Below are 16,335 nucleotides of genomic sequence, written 5' to 3' on the forward strand. Positions count from 1 at the left end.
TGAGAGATCAGAAAATAAAGAGAAGGGGTGAGAAGTATCTGGTGAGTATAAAGGTTGAGTGGGCTGCATATCCTTCTAATTTTCCATAGGTATTAAACAGATTGCAAAAGAAACAATGAAAAATGAAGCAACGTAGTAGGAGAGGCAAAAGTCTTAAAGTTGACTAAGCATCACTAAATGAAATGGCTTTGCCTTTATTTCCATGAATGACTTCCCAAGAAGACTCCAGCCTTGATTGTAAGCTAAACAAACAAACAGACAACAACAACAAACCCAGCACCTAAAACCAGAAGCCTTGAAAGAATGAAGAAGGAATTGGGAGACCACTCCATGTCTATTCCAGAAGGGCCAGAAGGGGTCTCCCTCTGGGGTCCTGGCCCCTAACAAGCTATGCATAAACAACCCCGGCCACATTTAGTGACAGATGGTAAGTTTGTCTAAAAATATGAGAGGGAACTGAAACATTTCAGAGAAGGCAGGGCTCAGGAGCAAGAAACAAAAAGAGGAAGGTAAAATTCTACTTACAAAAAAGAGGAATGGAAATTGAATTTTTCTTACAAAGAAAGTCCAGAAGCTTCCCCCTCTTCCCTGACTACTCCATCAAAAAAGGGGAAAAAATAGTCAATGGGAAACAGCTCTGAGAAAAATAAGCCTCTGCACCATTACAGCTGAGAATTCAAACAACCTGAACTGAAGAGTTAGGCAATTTCTTGACTCAAGGTGTGTTTGAACTGAAAGAGCATTTCTTAAAAACATCCATCCCTCCGACCTCAGAGAAGGAACTGAGGCTGAGAAGCCTCTGATCTCTCCCAGGGTCACAGAGCTAACTAACTAGGGTCAGAGACAGGCTGGAAAGTCATTTTCTGACATTGTCCTGTGCTCTTTTCGCTGGACACCCATAGCAATTTGATGTACTCATTGAACTGGAATCTCTCCCTTGACCTTTCCTCAGGACCAGGTTTACATCTAAGTCCGTGGTGCTCAGAGTAGGGTCCCCTGTCAGCAGCACTAGCATCACCTGAGAACTTGTCAGAAATGAACATTCTCAGCCCCAATCCAGACCTATGGAATCAGAAACTCTGGGTGTGGGGACCAGTCTCAACAAGCCCAATGCGAATTTCTGATGCATTAAAGTTTGAGAACCGCTGGTCCAAGAAATAAATCACTTTTATTCATTATAATAACATGCATAATAATGAACATGTACTTCACAATTGACAGAAGAGCTTTTAACATGCATTCTTTCTTATTTTGGTTTTCGGGAGAGATCGGCCTCTTAAAAATCTCTGTGACAATAGAAAGTTAGGTACTGACACACCTATTTTATGATCTCAAAGGTGAAGTTAAAGGAGGGTAAGTGACGCTGAGATGGCTGGTCTAGAGAGGATAGGGCCAAAACTGCAAGGGAGTCTTCTGCCTTGAAAAATCAGCATAGTTGCCCCAAGGCACTCCTAGATAAAACTTACTACTTATCACTTCTAGATAAAATGGTGTCAACTACGGCCACGTTTCAGTACATTCTCAGAAGCACAGAACGCTAGGTCAATTGTGTCATGGTACAGATGAGGAAATGATAATACTAAGTGCTCCCATTTTCTGAGGCCTTATATAGGATCCTGTCAGGTAGGAAGTAGAGTCTCAGAGAGACAACACTGTCCACTCGGATCACCAGGTGGGCCTGGAAGAGCTGGTATCAGAATGTAGGTGTTTGTCTCTAGAGCCTGCCTGCCCACATATGCCACATGGATTGTACTTGGTCATCCAGAGAATTAGGGGGCAGCACTGGCCCCACACTCAATGCTCCCAACTGCATATACAGTGCCCTGTCTACCTACAGAAAACCTCTTCTCCCTAGACCAATGGCTTTCAAACGTAACGTCCATCAGAAGAATCACCTGTGAGGCTGCTTTAAACACAGATTACTCCACCTCAAGAGCTTCTGACTGCATAGGCTGGAGTGGGGCCAATGGATCTGCACTTCTAACAAGCTCCCAGGTAATGCTGATGCTGCCAGTCTGTGGACCACACTTTGAGTAGAGAGGCTCTAGACACCTTAACTTGAAGGGTGATCAGGCTGATGCAGCAAATGAATAAGAACCAAAGTTCTGAGTCTAAAATCTTCACTGCCAGTGCTAATCAGTAACATACACACAATCCCATGCATTTTCCCTTTAGCTTCTCATCTACATCCATCCCTCCTTTCCCTTCCATTGCCTTCTGTCCAGTTACCTCACACCAGGTAACTCTTATAATGGCCTCCTAGCTCACCAACGAGTAGGTTTCTTTGGCCTCGATCCATACTGCCCACCTCCATCAGATTTACCTTGTCAGAGCACCAATCAATTCATGTAAGGCCTAAAACTCCTGAACTTATAATTTAAGGTTTTCCATGACTTCCATGAGTCAACCTAACATTTTAGCTTTATCTCCAGTGACATGTCTTCACCACATACTTTGTCACTCTTTCTCTCTCTGTAACTTTGTTTATGCCATCTCCTCTACTTGAAATGTTCTCCCTCACCATCTCCCCAGATTTTTAAATTCTTCAGAGCTCATCTCAAATGACCTCCCTTTTATGAAGTCTTTCGTGGAAACCCCCAGCGGGAGGTTCTTCCTCCTCTGAGATCTCCAAAACACAGAGATCTACATTGGTGGCCATTATCTTATGTTGCCTTGTATTAAAATTTCTCCATCTTGCCACATTGTCATTCGCTTAAGGGCAGACACCTTATTATGCTTTATGCATCTTTGTATTTCATCAGCACAGTACCCAAAACACTTCTGGCGCTCAGTCAGCATTTGATGAATGAACGCATATGTTCTGTTTCTAGTCATATTTGTATATATTTCAAGTGAACCACCGGTTTCCCCTCATAGGGGTCTAAAGAATAAATAATAAAGGTCAGTGCAAATTCATTAACAAACATTAAGGACAACTTATTGAAAAATTCTAAGGGCTAATCATTACACATTGCAATGCTCATCTACCTGAAGCCAGCTAAATATTGGCCAAGTTAATGAGTCTAGAGGAAAAGACAGTAAAATATAATGAAAAGCCCCCACAACCCCTAGAGCCCCAGGTGATAAACTGAGGCCCTATGACAATATTTCATGAACAGTAAAAGTGCTTGACAGTAAAGCAAGAAATGAGAGAGAAGTCTGAATAACCCTTATATCTGGCTACCACAAACTTCTGAGAATAATGGCCTTTCCTCCCTTCTGCCTTCCAAACCATAGGTAAATTCTTCTCACTGGAGACCTCTAACCATATAGAGAAGGGAAGCCATGTAAAGTCCATACAAGGAGAGGGATTCTGGAAAATGTCATTTCTTGCCTCCCTTCTATACTCTCCTGATGCAAAGCCTTTACTATCTTATATTATACTTAAACTCCTTAACAAAGCATTATACAGTCTGGTTGCTTCTAACCCCGTAAACATTCACACATACTCTACCAGACTGACTGTGCTCTGGCCACACTGGCCTTCTTTCAGTTCCTTGAAAACACTGATTTTTCATCTATGGCTTAGTAACTTCATCTTTGGTTTTGCTGTTTCTATTGTGAAGATATGGCAGTGGTTAAAAAAAAAAAAGAAACAAAAGAAAAAAATATATATATGACAAATCCCAGTTCTAAAACAAGCATCTTGGAACCAGAAGTGGAGCAGAAAACCAATGCGGTGAGTAGAGCTAAACCATGAGCCCAGGTCCAAAAGTGGGTGATGGCAGCCAGGAGTATGGCATCTGATGGGTAATAGGTACTAAAAAAATGCATGCTTGAGATGGAGATTGGAGCCAGGCTGAGTCTTAAAATCAAAGGCAGGATGAGTTTCTACAACTCCTGAACGAAGGCTGGCAGCTATTGCTGCCCTTTCCCAGGTGCACAGCTTATACAGAGCGGCAGGCCTACAGAGGCAAGAGGACCCAGACATCACTTGGCAACTGGGCACGAACCACGTCACCTGCTGTTATAGCCCCAATATCTTCTCAGGGCAAGCACTCTGAACCAACGCATGAAGCCTGGTTCTGGCTTGGTTCGGGAACTAGACAAAGACAACCACAAAATAGCTGGATAGGGAGAGAGAAGCATAAAAGGAGGAAGAAGACCAAATGTTCTTTTATTCAAAATGAGACTACAAGTCAAAATTCCACAGTTTGTAAAGAAATCAAATGGTAATTAACACACCCAATGCTCAAAGCTTAAAGTCAGAGGATTCTCTGTCTTAAGAGTCTCTTAAGTCAGAGGACAGCGTTCTACCATGCCTGATAGAAGGATGGGGGAGGAGGTAGAAATACATCCAAATGTCTGACTCTAATAGAGACTATTGGTTGCCTTCTAATAGCTCTTCTTTCATAGTAACCCTATCTTACTGAGTAACAAAATCCTGCACAAGGCAATTATAGCCAGTCAAAAGATGACTTTTCTCAGCTTCCCTTGCTACTAAGTATCACTGAGTTTGGGCCAATGAGAAGTGAACAGAAGTGTTGCGAAGAACTTCTGCAAATTAACCTGAAAAGCAAAGGGATGAGTTCCTATTTTTTCCTTCCTCACTTGCTCTTTTCTGCTGTCTGAATGTGGGCAAGATGGCTGGGGTCATTTTAGACCACCAACTGACCTTGAGGATAGCAGTTCTGTACTAGAGATGGTGTGGTAGCAAAAACAGAGGTAATAATAAACCTCGATATTGTTAAGATGGCAATATTCCCCAAACTGATCTACAGATTCAACTCAATCCCTATTAAATTCCAGCTGGTTTTTGCAGAAACTGACACACTGATCATAAAATCGATATGGAAATGCAAGGGAGCCAGAATGGCCAAAACAATCTTGAAAAGAATAAACAAAGTTGGAAGATTCATACTTGCTGATTTCAAAACTTATTTCAAAGCTACAGTAATCAAGACAGTGAGCTACTGGTATAAGAATAGACATATAGATCTTATATCATATAGATATAAGAATGGAATTGAGAGTCTAGAAATAAAACTTTTTATTTATGGTCAATTCATTTTCAACAAGGGTGCCAAGATCACTCAGTGGGGGAAAGAATAGTCTCTGCAACAAATGCTGCTGGGATAACTCAATAGCCACATGCAAAAGAGTGAATCTGAGCCCCAACCTGCAGCTAACTGGGCTGTGGGTCCAGTGAGACTACTGATGCTCTGTCACCCAGGGCTGTGCCAGCAATGTGACAGTTTACAAATCTCCCCTCAAAAATCAAATAAATTTGAATGCTTATCTCATACTATATGCAAAAATTAACCCAAACTAAATGTAACACCTAAAACTATAAAACTCCTAGAAGAAAACAGGAGTAAATCTTCATGACCTTGGGTTAGGCAATGGCTTCTTAGATATGACACCAAAAGCACCAAGAACAAAAGAAAAAACAGATGAACTGAACTTCATCAAAATTAAAAGAACCTTTGTGCTGCAAATGATACCATCAAGAAAGTGAAAAAACAATCCACAGAATGGGAGAAAATATTAGCAGAAAATATATCTAATAAGAGACTTATATCCAGAATACACAAAGAATGCTTACAACTCAATACTGAAAACATAAATAACCCAACCAAAAAGTAGGCCAAGGATATGAATAGATATTCCTCCAAAGAAGATATAAAGATGGCCAATAAGCACATGAAAAGATGCTCAACATCATTATCTATTGGGGAAATGCAAATCACAACCACAATGTGATGCCAATTCACACTTACCCGTGTGGTTATAATCAAAAACACAGATAACTATTGTCGGCAAGGATGCAGAGAAATTGAAACTCTAATACATTGCTGGTAGGAATGTAACATGTACAGCAGCAGCTTTGAAAACAGTTGGGCAGATTCTCAAAAACTTAAACACACGGGCTTCCCTGGTGGCGCAGTGGTTGAGGGTCCGCCTGACGATGCAGGGGACACGGGTTCGTGCCCCGGTCCAGGAAGATCCCGCATGCCGCGGAGCAGCTGGGCCCGTGAGCCATAGCCGCTGAGCCTGTGCGTCCGGAGCCTGTGCTCCACAACAGGAGAGGCCACAGCAGTGAGAGGCCTGCGTATCGCAAAAAAAAAAATAACAAAAAACTTAATCACAGAGTTGCTCTATGAGCTAGCCATCCAACTCCTAGGTATATACGCAAGGGAAATGAAAACATATGTCCACACAAAAACTTGCATACAAATGTTCATAAAGCTTTATTCATAATAGCCAAAAAGTGAAAACAACCCAAATATGTCAACTAATGAGTGGATAAATAAAATGTGGTTTCTCTACACAATACTATTCAGTCACAAAAGGTATGAAGTACTGATACATACTACAACATGGATGAAGCTTGAAAACATTATGCTATGTGAAAGAAGCCAGTCATGAAAAACCACATATTGTATGATTCCATTCATATGAAATGTCCAGAAGAGAGAAATTTATAGAAACAGAAGTAGAATAGTGTTTGCCTAGTTCTGGGCATGGCAAAGGGACAGGGAGTGGGAGAGCTAATGGAGAGTGACTGATAATGGGTACAGGGCTTCTTTTTGGAATGATGAAAATATTTTAAAATTAGCTTATGGTGATGGTTGCACAACTGTGAATATACTAAAAAAAAACCCATTAAATTTACACTTTAAATGGGTAGATTTTATGAATTATATCTCAATAAAACTGTTTTTAAAAATCAGGGGAAATGGACTATTCATTAATGACACAGTTAACTGATTAGCATACAAGAAAATATTAGATCCTTACTGCACACTATATACAAAAATAAATTTCAGGGACTTTCCTGGCAGTCCAGTGGTTAAGACTCTGTGCTGCCAACACAGGGGTTGCCAGTTCGATCCCTGGTCTGGGGAACTAAGATCCCACACACCGCGTGGCGTAAAGTTACGTAAAGTAAAAGTATAGTAAAGTAAAGTAAAATAAATAAAATAAATTTCAGGTGAATCATATATCTAAATGTGAAAAGCAAAAATTTAATGCTTTTCGAAGATAAGCTTTATGACTTTAAGGTAGAAAAGGATTTTTCTGACAAGATACCAAAAAACACTACTCACCAAGAAATATTTTAATAAGTTGCATTAAAATAAAAACCTGTCCATCGAAAGACACCATGAATAAAATTAAAACAAACCACAAACTGTAAGAATATATTTGCCACTGATAATAAGAAACAAAAAGATTAGTATCCAGAATTTGTAAACATCTCCAACAAACTTTATTAGTAATCTGGGAAATGCAAATAAAAACCACAGTGAAACACTATGGCCCATCAGACTGGCAAGTACATTTAAGTCTGATAACACCTGGTACTGAGCTGGCCCAACAATTCCATTCCTGGGCATGTTGCCTAGAGAATTCTGCTAAATATCCAAAGAGGGTTCATTGCTGTATTGCTTGAATAGTGAAAAACTGAAATCAGTTAATATATCCAACAGCAGGAGAAGATTTTTTTAATTGTGGTTTATTCATGCAATGGAATATTTCATGAATTAACTGGTGTTTTATTTCACCAGATGAAAACCTGCACTACAATCATTCCAACCATGGTCTGAATACTGAGTTTCTCTATTACGCACGAAAATTTAAAGTGAACATATTCTTTGATCTCATAACCCTACTTTTGGCAATTTGCCCAAAAGAGACAATTATACAAGTGAGATAAATCTTAAAATCATAAAGTAAGCTGCAGACAATACGAGCAGTATATCATTTTAAAATTTTAAAATGTATAAAACAATACTACATATATAGTAAAAATAAATAAATTATGCACGAGAATAATAATCACCCAATTCAGAACAGTGTTGACACTGGGAAAGGAAAGAGAGAGAAAGATAAATGGGGACTATGGGAAGATAAAGTAATTTCAGTTGTAGCTCTAAGTTTTTACTTTTTAAAAGCAGACTGAATATGGCCAAATAAGATTTGTTAAATTCGGGCAGTAAGTACACAAGCTTTCTATCATTTTTTGAATACTTCTGTATATTTAAAGTCCATTTAAAAAATAAGAACACACGTAATTTTTTTTAACTAGCTCTTTTCTACTTTCTGGCCTTTACCAGTATGGCTCCCTCTGCTTCAATTCTTTATGCGGTGCTTGAGAGTGGGGGAAAGAGTCAGATTGCCTGGGCTTGAGTTCCAGTGCTGAGTTGATTTAGGGAGATTCTTAACCTCTTAGTTCCTCAATTTCTCTTTTGAAAATTGGGTATAATAATAGTATTGACCTCATAGGGTTGTTACAAGGATTAAATGTGGCCAGTATATGTAAAGCACTATAACAGTGCCTACAAGCATTTAATAAATGTCTGCCATTACCATCACCACCATCACCATCATTACTATCATCATCACCATCATCACCACCATCACTATTAAATGTCTTTGTCTAGTCAATTCCCATTCGTCCTTCATATTTTAGGTATCAGTTAAAATATTACTTTTCAAAGAAGTCTACCCTGACTCTACAATATAAATTAGATTTCATAGGACCCTGTCCTTTTTTGTCCATGCACTTATTAGAATTTATAGTTACATATTTATACGTGTTTTAATTTGTTTAACATCTCTACCACATTTGAACACAAAAGTTCTTGAGGGCCAAGGCTGGGTATGTTTTATTCACTTTTTTATATACATTGTCCAGTCTAGGCTGGACAATGAATAATAACGGTATAGATTCTGACTACTTGTTACATGAATAAATACACGAATCATTTTATCATCTGACCAGTACGCAGCCATTGAAATTATGTTTATGAAGGATTTACAACACGGAAAAACTTTTGGCTTGCTTAGTGGAAAAACTAAAAGGTACAAAATTATAAATATGATGAGTACAATGCCATACAAATAACAACAAAACCAAACCTATAAATTGGGGAAAAACAGGGGAGACGTACATTCACTTTGTTGTGAAATCACCACCTTTATCTACTTTCAAAACATTTTCAACACCACCAAATAAAACCCTGTGCCCATTAGGTTGTTACTCCTAATTCTGCCCTCCCCCAGCCCCAGCCACCACCAATTTGTTTTCTGTCTCTATGGATTTACTTATCCTGGACATTCCATATAAATTAAGTCACACAATATGGGACTTGTTATGTCTGGTTTCCTTCACTTAGGATGATGCTAGTGAGGTCCATCTACATTGTAACATGTATCAGTACTTCATTCCTTTTATGGATAATTATATGTATACGCCACAATTTATTTATCTATTCATCCTTTGATGACTATTTGGGTTGTTTCCATCTTTTGGTTATTGTAAATAGTGCTGCTATGAACATTCATGTACTAGCATTTGATTATGTTTTCATTTGGGGGGTGGGGTATATATCTAGGACTGGAATCACAGGGTCATATGGTAATTCCATGTTTAGGTTTTTTTCTTAGGAATTGTCAAACTGCTTTCCAAATCTGGTATGTATCATTACACATTCACAACAGCAACGTTAAGAGTTCCAACTTCTCCACATCCTCACCAACACATATTATTTCCTTTAAACAAAAAATGATAGCCATCTTAGTAGGTGTACAGTGGTATCTCAGTGTAGTTTTGATTTGCATTTCCTTCGTGACTAATGATATTGAGTACCTTTTCATGTGCTTGTTGAGCATTTGTATATCTTTGGAGAAATGTGTCTTCAAGTGCTTCGTCCATTTTTAAATTGGGCTGTTTGCCTCTTTGTTGTTGAGGTGTAGGCACTTTCTATATTTTCTGGACACTAGACCCTTAACAGATACATGATTTGCAAATATTTTCTCTTTTTCCATAGGCTGTCTTTTCACTTTATTGGTAATGTCTTTTTGACACACAAATGTTTTCAATTTTGATGAAGTCCAATGTACCTATTTTTTTCATTTGCTACTCTTGCTTTTGGTGTCATATCTAAGGTTTCATTCAAAATCAAAGGTCATATTTACCTCTATATTTTCTTCTAAGAATTTTATTGTTTTAGCTCTTATATTTACATTATTGATTCATTTGATTTAATTTTTATAAATGAAGAGCGGAAGAGGTCCAACTTCATTCTTCTGCATGTGGATATACAGTTGTCCCAGCACCATTTGTTGAAGAGAATATTCTTTCTCCATTCCATGGTCTTGGCACCTTTGTTGAAAATCAGTTGGCAATAGGTGCAGAAGTTTATTTCTAGACTCTCAATTATAGTCCATTGATCTATATGTTTATTCTTATGCCAGGATAAACTGGCATAAATTACTGTAGCTTTGCAGTAAGTTATGAAATTGGGAAGGTGCCAAGTCCTCCAAAGTTGCTTTGTTGTTGCTGCTGCTGTTTCGATTGTTTTGACTATTCAGCGTCCCTTGCAATTTCATATGAATCTGAGGATCAGTTTTTCCATTTCTGCAAAATGCCACTGGAATTTTGACAGGGACTGCATTAAATCTTTAGATAGCTTTGGGCAATACTGCCATCTCAACAATTTAAGTCTTCCAATACATGGACATGTGCCATCCTTCCATTTGTTTAGATCTTCTTTAATTTCTTTCAACAGTGCTTTGTAGTTAGGGTGTACAAATCTTTCACCTCCTTAGTTACATTTATTCCCAGGTATTTTATTCTTTTTTATGCTATTATAAGTAGAACTGTTTTCTTAATTTCCTTTTTGGATTGTTCACTGCTGGTGTATAAAAACATAACTGATTTTGTGCACTGATTTTGTTTCCCGCAACTTTGTTAAATTTGTTTATTAGACCTAGCAGGGTTTTTGTGAATTCTTCAGGGTTTTCTGTATATAGGATCATGTCATCTGTGCACAGAGATAGTTTTACTTCTTTCTTTCCAATTTGGATTACTTTTATTTCCTTTTCTTGCCTGATTGCTCTGGCTAGAACTTTCAGTATAGTGCTGAATAGCAGTGGTGAAAATGCGTATTCTTGTCTTGTTTTTGACCTTAGAGAGAAAGCTTTTAGTCTTTTACCACTGAGTATGATACTACCTCTGAGGTTTCACATATGCCCTTTATCACGTTGAGGAAGTTTCCTCATTATTTGTACTTTTTTGAGTGTTTTTATTATGAAAGGGCATTGGATTTTGTCAAATGCTTTTTCTGTGTTAATTGAGATGATCGTATTTTTTTCTCTCATTCTGTTAATGTTGTGTATTACACTGGTTGATTTTCTTTTATTGAACCATGCTTGCATTCTTTGGATAAATCCCAGTTGACAAGAGAGTACAATCTTTTTAATGTGCTGTTGAATTCAGTTTGCTAGTACTTCGTTGTGAGTTTTGCATTTGTATTCATAAGGGATATTGACTCGCAGTTTCCTTGTGGTGTCTCTGTCTGGCTTTGCTATCACGGTAATACTGGTTTCACAGTATAAATTAGAAAATGTTCCCTCCTCTTCTATTTTTAGGAAGAGTTTGAGAAGGACTGATGTTAATTTTTCTTGAAACGTTTGGTAGAAATCACCAGTGAAGCCACCTAGTCCTGGATGTTTTCTGTTGGGAGGTTTTTGATTTCTGATTCAATCTCTTTATTTTTTAAAAGATCTTTTCAGATTTTCTATTTCTTCTTGAGTCAGTCCTGGGTAATTTATGTGTTTCTAGAAATTTTTCCATTTTATCTAGGTTATTTATTGGTGGACGTTGCTCATAGTTTTCTCTTATAATCTTTTTTTATTTCTGTAAATTTGGTAGTAATAAACACTTTCACCTGATTTTAGTTATTTGTATCTTTTCTTTTTAATCAGTGTTGCTAGAGGTTTGTCAACTTTGTTGATCTTTTCAAAGAACCAACTTTTGCTTTCAGCATGCTATATATATATATATGTGTGTGTGTGTGTGTGTGTGTGTATATATATATATATATATATATATATATATATATAGCATGCTGAAAGCATGGATATGTATATATCTCCAACAAGCCCACACTTGATCAGGGTCTCTCTTACTATCTTCCATCACCCACTGCCCACCCAGCAACCCAGGATGAGGCCTCAGTCATGTCCTCCAATCAGAATCTGCCACGTCAAGCTTTATGGGTTTCTTCTCATGCCACTTGTGCCGGCAAAGAGCATTATCTGGGTTTCTTGCAGTTGGGTACAGCATAATGCCCTTCCCTGGGACACCTCAGAAGACATAGGCAAATAGATGATGTCAGCGGTAGGAGAGGAGCAGCTATGGCCCTTAATGCCATGTATGAAACCTCATTCTGTAGGTACTTGCCCCATCCTCCTACTACTCACCATGCCTTGGGGTGGGGGGCAGGTAATGGTGGTGAGAGTGAATTCTAGCTTCTCATTCCCTAGAACCAGCCCCCAACCCACTGCTGTCATGTACTGAGAGGCAGCTAAAAATGCCTTCTAAGTACTCTGTTCTGACCCATCCCCAGCCAAGGCTTCCTCCCCAGAGCAGGACACTTCTGAGGCATCTAGACTAAGATCTGATTCTAGTCACAGAGTAGTTCCAAGTACCTGGGCTACAGAAGAACACAGCATTATCTCCCTACTACACAGTTCCAGTGACATCACCTTAAGTCACCTGAGGGGGCTTCATAGCAAGTGAATGTATTCAAGATTCTGACTTCACATCTATTTCCCCAAAGTTTATTTGGCCTGAAGGTATGGAAACATCCAATCTGCTACCCTTACACTCTTAAATTAATAAATACTTAAATTACCATTTTTGATGACATTTTTATTTCTATTTTTCATCACATGTTCTAGTCTGTTCTTGGTTCACTTGGAGATGGTAGTGAACTTGGACAACGAAGGAGAAATTCATGTCTCGCCTCTATTACTTGACACTTTTCCAAAAATCAGGTGTAGTTTCTGGGCTTTCCTGCTGTGACTATATGCCCTGTTGTGTTGCTTTGTAACTTGGAACAAAAACAGTAGAAAAAGTTTGCACAATTTTTATTATGAAGACATGACCAGAACATGTAGGAACATATAACTGTGCTGCTTCTACGGTTATTAGTCCAGATCATTGTTTTTAACCAAAACTGACAATGTAAAATCCTAGAACTCACTAATCTATTTTAGTAGGTCACAGGAAGCAGGCAAACTATAGAAACCACAATCAACCAAAACCATCGTTGTTGAAAAACCAGCAACAGTTTATCTTCTAAATGTGTCAACTGAACAAATCCAACTGACGATGTCAAGGGGGCATCTTCAAAGTTCCCTCAGGTTGTTGATAAACCTTTCCTATCTCCTTGCCCCAGCAGCATTCTCTCCAGCCATGCTTTTCCCCATGTTTTCATTTGGTTGAGTAATGCCACCCATGGAGGGGCAGAGAGGTTCTTGGAACACACCTAACTTTCAGCTTCAATGGTCTAACCCCCCACTCAGCTGCTGACCTTCAGAGTATGAATAAACAAGAATCTTAAACTTCTCATGGCCAGTGTTGGTCTGGTTCTTCCCTCTTCGTTCAGGGAGCATGAACTTTTTTTTTTTTAATAAATTTATTTATTTATTTTTGGTTGCATTGGGTCTTTGTTGCTGCACATGGGCTTTCTCTAGTGTGGCGAGCGGGGGCTACTCTTCACTGCAGAGCACGGGCTCTAGGCACGCAGGCTCCGTAGTTATGGCTTGTGGGCTCCAGAGTGCAGGCTCAGTCGTTGTGGTGCACAGGCTTAGTTGCTCCATGGCATGCGGGATCTTCCCGGACCAGGGATAGAACCCATGTCCCCTGCACTGGCAGGTGGATTCTTAACCACTGTGCCACCAGGAAAGTCCCAAACTATTTTTATTTCATTGGTTTACAGAAGAATTGAGCATCTCTTCATTGCTGGCCCAGGTCACCTTGAGATGACCACGGCCATGCCTTCCATGTGACCCTGCTTAGTCAGCAGTCACACTAGAGACAGGAGGCTGGTGGTGTGTTTTCCTCGAAGTCTGCTCAAAAGGTCATACTCCTTTGCCAGACTGAGAATTTCAGAAACCATGAACCCAGTGCCAACAAGTAGATGTGGGGTTCTCAAGCTCAAGGAAAAGTATCTTTCCTAATTCTTTCCACGTGCATAAAGAATTCTAAGGTGTACTTACTTCAGTTTCCAGTTTTACGACTGTCTATATGGACCATGTGAAAACAAAGTGACAAGAAAAAAACAGTTTGACTTGATAGCTGTGTGGGTATTTGCCATTCTCCCCAGATCCACTGAGCCCTGGGAAGCTGACTTCTATGGGTTACATCACCTAGACTCCCTGCTGCTCCCTCTTCTAGCTGGGTTCAATCACCAGGAAGCACTGGCAGGACATCAGAGTGGGAGGAGGAGGTTAGGGTACTTTCTGATCCTGCTCTCCTGCCTGGCGTAACTTCTAGTAGTGCCTATATCCTTCAATCTTCAGCTATCAACAGGGTCCAGGTGACACTGTTTTTTCTTTTGACTCTTAACAGCTCCCACTTTTGCTAGCATCTCTGGGCACCTCAACACCCCTACACCCCTGTTGGTCCTTTTAACCCCGCCAACCCCTCTGTACACATTCTCATCCTTATCAAGTCTTCAAAATCTCAGCTGAGTGTGTCTTCTGTTCCCTGCCCTAGAGATAAGACAAAGATTTGAATCCTGGCTCTACCACTAACTACCTCTGTACATCTCTCTGTTTATAAAATTACAGAGCTGGAATCAACGATGTCTTGTATGTAGACAGAAATAGTAATAGAGTAGTCGTAATCAGCAACAGCAAAATTCCTGGGTCTTGACCTTCCCCATCACAGTCTGACTCAAAGGAACTAGCAGCGAGATGCTGGAATCAGGAGATTCCCTAAGTGGAAGTGGACCCAGTAACGCTGGGGTGAGTATCACCCATTTTGTTACTGAAACCTCAGAAAGACCCTTCTGATCCCTGCCCAGAGACCGCATTAGGAGATAACTGGGGAACTTTCCCTGTTCCTGTTCACGCAAGGAATTGCTTCTAAGGAACAACCTGAGGCCCTTTTGCTTAGCACGAAAAACAGGTCTTATGCAGGATACGTGGTCACAACTTATTGAAAACTAGAAAGGACACCTGAACTTCCCTGAGTGTTTTATTGTTATTCACTACGATTTACTGAGAGCCTACTACACACCAGGCACTGTATTAGCCGCTTTACATTTATTTAAACCTCACAGACCCCAGAGGCCTTATTATTTGTTTCATAGCTAGGGAAATCAAAGCTTAGAAATTTGTCTAGCCTACAGCATGAGATCCTTCTTTCTATATGGCCTATCCTGGAAATGTCCCGTGTGCATTTGGGAAGAACACGTATGCTGTTGTTTGGTAGAGTTGTGTATATACATCTGTTAAATCTGGTTGGTTCATTGTGTTGTTCAAGTGCTCTATTTCCTTACTTCTATATGGTTGTTTTATCCATTACTGAAAGTGGGGTATTGAAGTTGCCAATGATTACTGTACAACTGTCTTTAGTTCTGTCAGTTTTGGCTTCATATATTTTGATGATCTGTCATTAGGTGTAAATGTTTGTAATTGTTATATCTTCTTGCTGTACGGAACCTTTTATTAATATATAGTGTCCTTCTTCATTATCTCTTGCAAACATTATCTCTTGCAAACTTAATGTCTATTTTGTCTGATATTAGCATAGCTACCTCTGCTCTCTTTTGGTTAAGATTTGCACGGAATATCCTTCACTGTCAATCTATTTTTGTCTTTGGATCTAAAGTCTCTTATTGACAGTTAGACCATGTTTTTGTTTTGTCAATTCATTCTATCATTCTCTATCTTTTGATTGGAGCGTTTAATCCACTTACATTTCAAGTAGTTACTGATAAGGCAGGACTTCATTCTGTCATTTTGCTATTTGTTTTCTATGTGCCTTACAGCTTTTTTGTCCTTCATTTCCTGCATTACTGTCTTTGTGTTTAGTTGACTTTTTTTTGTAGTGGAATGTTTATATCGTTTTTTTATTTTCTTTTGTATATGTTCTATAGCTATTTTCTTTGTGGGTACAATGAGGGTCACATTTAACCTCCCAAAGTTTTAATTTAAATATATAGCTTAACTTCAATAACATACAAAAACTCTTTTATCTGGGAATGTCCTAATTTCTCCCTCACTCTTGAAGGATAGTTTTGCCGGCTATAGGAAAAACATTTATCTTATTGAGAATCCCTTGTATGTGACAATTTGCTTCTCTTTTAGTGTTTTCTTTTAGCAAAACTTCTTTCTGAGGAGTGGAACCTATAACAGCTAAGCACCTTCTTACTAAGGACATCTCTGACACAAGAGACCACTTAGCCTTCCCTTTTCATTAAGAAGCTGTATCTAAATAACATTTCTAACGAAGTCCCAAATCCTCGATGCCACTGAAATCAGTGCATATGGTCACACAAAACGTAATTATATTTCCTCCACCATCACCAACAG

Source organism: Tursiops truncatus, chromosome 10 (assembly GCF_011762595.2).
Source record: "Tursiops truncatus isolate mTurTru1 chromosome 10, mTurTru1.mat.Y, whole genome shotgun sequence".
NCBI classification, from domain to species: domain Eukaryota; kingdom Metazoa; phylum Chordata; class Mammalia; order Artiodactyla; family Delphinidae; genus Tursiops; species Tursiops truncatus.